Genomic DNA, 6,000 nt, shown 5'->3' with positions numbered 1-6,000 from the left:
CTCACTCGTGTGCTGAGGGACTGCCATTTCCATTAACCATGTTTTCTTTTTATTACATTGTGTGTGTGTGCATGTGTGTGTGCAGAGTGTATGTGTGCATGAGTGTGTGTACGAGTGTGAGTGCACGCGTGTGCACACACACACACACACACACACACACACACACACACACACACGCACGCATGCTTCATTGTCATTTATGTGGTGATTAGAGGACCACTTGTGGAAGTTGGTTCTCTCCTTCTGCTATGGAGATCTGGGCATGAACTGACACCATCAGGCTTTGTGGCAAGGGCCTTAACCCAAAGAGTCATGCTGCTGCTGGTCTCTGGCTCCATTTCCTTTTTACAAGCAAAGCAGTTGCACTCAGATCTACTGACTTGCTTGGTCACCAGTGAATAAGCAGAACTACCTGGTGTTGCTAAGTCAGCTTCCTCATGGGGTCCACCTGAAGAAGGGGACAGTCATACTCTGCATCTCTGCTGCAAAAAGTAAAGGATGAGTCCCAAGTGTGTCTGGCTTGGTGGCAAATGTTATTTTTAAAAAGTGGCTTTAGGGAGCGATAGCTTTATGGCAGAAGATTTAGAAAGTGTGTTAAGTGATTGGGAACAAGTTTTATTGGGGGGCTTCAAAGCAGTCTGTGCCCTGTGGAGAGCAGAGGGTCCCCTCCCCCACAGGAGACCTAGGCCTGGCTGGTCCCCATTGTATCAGCCTTCCTTTGATGTTGGAAGAGCCAATCCATCTCTTTCATGAAACTACAAAGGAGCCTCCTAATTGCTTTGTTTAGACAGCCTCTTTTCCAAATATTAAACATTTGGCCTTCCCAGGCCCCTGAGCTCCTAACATCATCTAGGTCCTTGTAGAAAGCACTCTCCCACATGCTGTGGGTTGGCAGCCTTTCTGCCTCCCTGGGCAGATCTGGACATGTCATCCCATGGTCTTCCCACAAGTTTGTAGCTTTCTGGATGCAGCCCTTCCTCTGAAGGAAGTTGGAGGTTTAGGGGGATGTTGGCCTTGTCCTCAACCTCAACCTTGGAGAGTCCAGGGAGAACTCTGGGTGCCTGCCATTTCTTTGTCCTGAGTGACAGTAGGTACAGTTCTGGCTGGGTCATCTGCTATCCTTAGGATCAAAATAGGTTCTCTTCCTTCTGTTACCATTAATCCTGGAATAGATTCCCACTGAGTGGGAGAAATCAGCTCGTGTGTCCCATCTATGGCTAGTGATATCCCCTGCCGAGGCCTCTCTTCTTGACCTGTGGCCCTTTCCAGGCTGATGTCCCTATGCAACTTGTATTATCCTCAGTGTCCCCTGCTCTGCTGTGTCCATGGTACATGCTGGTTTCAGAGAGACTCTGTAGTTTGAGCTGCTCCCCAGGGCTTGTATCTGTCTCCTCATAGGCTTATTTATCTGGCTAAGCATCCCCAGAAGTACAAAGTCAGGAACGAATGCAGAGTCCTTTCCTGGTTAAGTACCTCCACCATTTACTATGAAGAAAATCTCACACATTTTCTGAAGTAGTGATAATAACTCCCACCTAGCTTAACAAGGGATGATGCCCAGTCCATTTTCATTTGCATCTCCTCTACAGGCTCCCTAACACCACACCATCCATGAATTCCACACATCCCACCACGAGCTCTTCAGACCTAAGTACATACCCATACAAGACAAGACTTGTAGATAAACGCCCCCCCCCCCCCGAAGGGGCTTAAAAGGGGAGAGTATAGGGGGTTAGGGGAGTGTGGCTAGGCAGCGTGGGGGAAGGTGTCCAGGCGGGCCCTTGCCTGGGCACCTCTGCCCCTGAGGGACCACACACACACAGGCATAGTATAGAATGGAGTTTATTCAGAGTAGGGGATGAGAGTTAGTGGTAGAGAGAGGCAGAGAGAGAGAGAGAGAGAGAGAGAGAGAGAGAGAGAGAGAGAGAGAGAGAAGAGAGAGAGAGAAGAGAGAGAGAGAAGAGAGAGAAGAGAGAGAGTAGAGTGGAGGCCGGCCATGACCATGTGGAGGGGGGAAGAGCCCAAGGGGCAGAGAGGTAGAGAACAAAGAGAGCAAGGAGGGGCAGATAGCCCCTCTTATAGTGGGCCAGATCTTTGGGGTGGGGCATACCTGGCTATTGTTAGGTAGGTGTGGGGTGGAGCTTAGACAAAACCCCAACCCACCCCCCCATGACATCTTACGATTTCTGAATGCTTCAAGTGTCCATCTGGTCAGGGTACACACTGCCCAGTGGTTGTTTGGATCAGGTTGTCCAGCAGAGAGATTTAAGAGCTGGGTGGGTGTGTTTTGGTGGAGGTGTGAGTGGGGATGTGAGTTATTGCACAGAGCATTCTGGTCTTTTTCTGACAGTTCTGACTTCCTCCCCTTGTTAAGGCCTTTCTCTGACCTTAACACTAGTTCCACACCCTCAATACACTTCTTTCTAACTAGTTTCTAGACAGAATGTCTCCCAGGACTCAGGTCTGCCCTTGCTCTGGCAGTGAGCCCAGGCCAGGGTCCTCTGTCTGCCCCAGGTTACAGAAGCCGAACACTTACTTCATCTATGTTCATCATGCGATTTTATTTCAGAAATACTGGGTCAGCACACACCTAACACACACTCTCTTACCTATTGCTGTGAATTAATCACTTGGAATTCATTTTCTGACATGCTACTTCCTTGGTTTGTTTTCTTTAGAGGGGAGGAGTTGGTCCTACTATGTGCCATGTACCTCCTCAGTAGTCCACACACCTACCTGAAAAAAGCTCGTGTAAAGAGAATCTCAAGAGTCTGGTTAGCTGATGGGTTGCTAAATCACAGCTCCTTTCTACCTCAGTTGACCTTCCCCCCACTCCCACCTCCCATTGGTAAAGAGCTGGGCATAGCTAAAAAGTTTTAGAAAGTGTCTACTTCCTGGCTGCAGGAAACGCTTCATTTGGGTGGTTCTAGGCAAGTTTCAAGACACTGACTTCTTCCCACTCCAATCTTCTACTTGAAGTCAGTACAGCTAAATTTTCTATAGACATGCATAGCTGAGAGTAGGAACTTCAAGACGTGGGCCTTGATTTGATCTCTGTGCTTGAGAGGGGCCGGAAGAGAAGCAAATCAGCACACACGTCCACGTGAACCGCACAGGTCTGGACCCAGCAGGAAGCATTAAGGTGCCAGTGCGTGTTTACCTGGTTCTGCCTTCCACTTCCTGCTCCTCCCTCTTCACCCTGGACAGAAGGTCAGCAGTCCTTGGAGGAAGAATAGTCCCTTTGTGTTTTTTCCTTTCTTCCTGTGCCTAATTAAGAATTATGCTTGGGAATCAAGCTAATTAATCTCTGCAGTTCAGGGAGGATCAAGCTACTCCTGCTATCAGTGTTTATCAATGACCTGCTGCTCAGAGTCTGAAAGCACACAGGATCCTTTCAGGCTTTAATGAGCACAGGGCAGGATGGCCCTGGGGCTTGGACTGAGGCCAGAGGGCAGGGCACCTGGCCTGACAAGAGAGGGATTGGGAGAACTGGGCTGGGAGGTGGGGGATGAACCTCTGGGGAACCCGCTTTTCAAGGCCACTCTATTATGAGGTGGGCCCTACAAGTCAGAGCTATCTGATGTCCAAGGCCCTGGAGATCTGGGTGGGGGAATGGGGGCACAACTTCATTACTGGGCTGCTACAGGTACCCTCTATGAGGGTGATCAACAAAAATATTAGGAAGGTGAGGGGAAAAACATAACGGTTAGAACAAGAGAAGAGGTCCTGCCACCGGCCTTCTCCAGGGCTCCACATTAGCCAAAAAGATCATGGCTTCAGAAGGCCTGGAAATGGAGGAACCTTAGAGGTTCTTTAGAAGGCTCTTGGGAACAGGGAGGGAGAACCTCTGAGAGCAGGAGACTAGTCTGGGTAATGCTTCCAGAATATTCTTGCTGTCACTTGGGGGATCTTTAGGCTAAATCTCCAGACTCGAAGGTGGCTTTTGCCTGCAGAGGGGAAAATATACCAACTGTTTCCTACAGAAACTTTGAGGAAGTCGAGAATTTAAGAGCAGTGGTAATCGACAGGTGCAGCCTGCAGGAAGCCAGGATGGTTTAAGAACTTCAGCAGTCAGACCCAGCATCAGCATAAGAATGTGTTTAAACAGTTTAATTGACAAGTAAAATTTGTACACGATTACTGAATATAGCAAAATGCTTTGAAATAAGAATACATTATAAAATGGCTCAATTGAGCTAATTAGCATATCATTTCATATGCTTATTTTTAGTGAGAATACCTAAAAATCTATATGCTATAGCACTGAGATATGTATTTATGTTTATTGCTGCACTACTCATAATAGCTAAGAACTAGGCTAGTTATCCATCAAGAGATGAATGAAAACAAAGTACATGCCTATAATCTCAGAGCTGGGGGATAGGGGGTTGCTGAAGCAAGAGGAGTCAATGGATAGCCTTGACTATATATCAAGTCCTAGGCCAGCCTGGGTTACATGAGACCCCATGTCAAATGCAACAACAACAATGCATCTGAACTGATAAAGAACATATAGTATATACATACAATGGGCTTTTTGTTGTTTTAGTTTTTTGGAGACAGGGTTTCTCTGTGTAGCACCGACTGTTCTGGAACTTACTTTATAGGCTAGTCTGGTCTCAAACTCACAGAGATACACCTACTTCTGCCTCCTGAGTGCTCGGATTAAAGGTGTGCACCACCACACCTGGCACATGAAATTTTATTCAGTCTTAAGTAAAATTGTAGCACTTGCAGAAAAAATGGATGGAGCTGGAGATTGTGTCAATCAAAAGCTAGACACAGAAACATAAATTTGGGCTGTCTCTCCAGTCTAGCATGTGTGTGTGTGTGTGTGTGTAATGGGTCATGAGAGTAGAAAGCAGACTATGAGAAGGCAGAAAGAGGTGTAAAGGAGAACATGAGAAGGTACTGGAATATATGCATCATGAAAGAATGGGGGATTGTCTTAGACCCTGACAAAATTGTCAAAGGGCAGTGGCAGTGTGTGTAGACACGGGCATGCAGGTGTCTCTTCAATGCACGAACTTCATTTTCTTTAGCTGTATATCCAGCAATCGGATTGTGGGATTATATGATAAAGTCTTTCTCCTTTTCCCCAGCCCTAACCTTGTACAGGCCAAGTTCACACTTTACTGCTGACCTTTTGTTTCTAAAGATATGGGGTCTGCCAAGCATGGTGGTGCACATCTTTATTACTAGTATGTGGGAGGCAAAAGCAGAGGGACTGCTGAGTTTGAGGCCAGCCTGGTCTACACAGTGAGTTCTAGGCTAGCCAGGGGTATGCCATTTAAGATCTCAAAACAACAACAAAACAAAGAAATAGGGGCTCAGGCTAGAGATGGCTTAGTAGTCAAGAATACTTCCTGCTCCTCAAAGGACCCAAGGCAGGCTTCCAGCTTCCATGCAAGGGTTTGCAACTGCCTCTAACTACAACTTCAGGGGATCCATCACCTCTGTTCTCCAAGGATACCTGCACCCACATGCACATATCCACACATACATACATATATACATACCCTAATAAAAGCTAAAAACTGCTAATCCTCCTATCTTAGCCTCCCAAACAATGGAGCTAATGAGGTGCAACTACCATGCCTGGCTGGTGTTTTTAATTATTATTTTAAGTTTTTCATTTTGTATGTACGGGTGTTTTGCTTGCTGTGAATCTGTGTACCATGAGTGCAGCATCCAGAAGGCCAGAAGAGACTATCCGATACCCTGGAATTTGAGTTAGAGGATAATGAGTTGTCATATGGGTGCTACTAATAAACCTTGGGTCCTCTAGAAGAGTGGTGTTTACCCACTGAGCCATCTCTCCAGACCCTTTAATTATTTTTGAGACAAATATATGTCTCATGTCTATGTCTTCACATTCCGGTTTATGGTTCACTACTATGGTTTATAGTATATTTTATTTGTAGATAGCTCAACATGGGTTCTGTTTAAGATCACTCTGGTTGTTAGGGATCTTTTGTGGTTCTATAACTATTTAAAAAA

Source organism: Apodemus sylvaticus, chromosome 7 (assembly GCF_947179515.1).
Source record: "Apodemus sylvaticus chromosome 7, mApoSyl1.1, whole genome shotgun sequence".
Classification (NCBI taxonomy): domain Eukaryota; kingdom Metazoa; phylum Chordata; class Mammalia; order Rodentia; family Muridae; genus Apodemus; species Apodemus sylvaticus.
The sequence above is the reverse complement of the archived record's forward strand: the minus strand, read 5'-3'. Positions refer to the sequence as shown.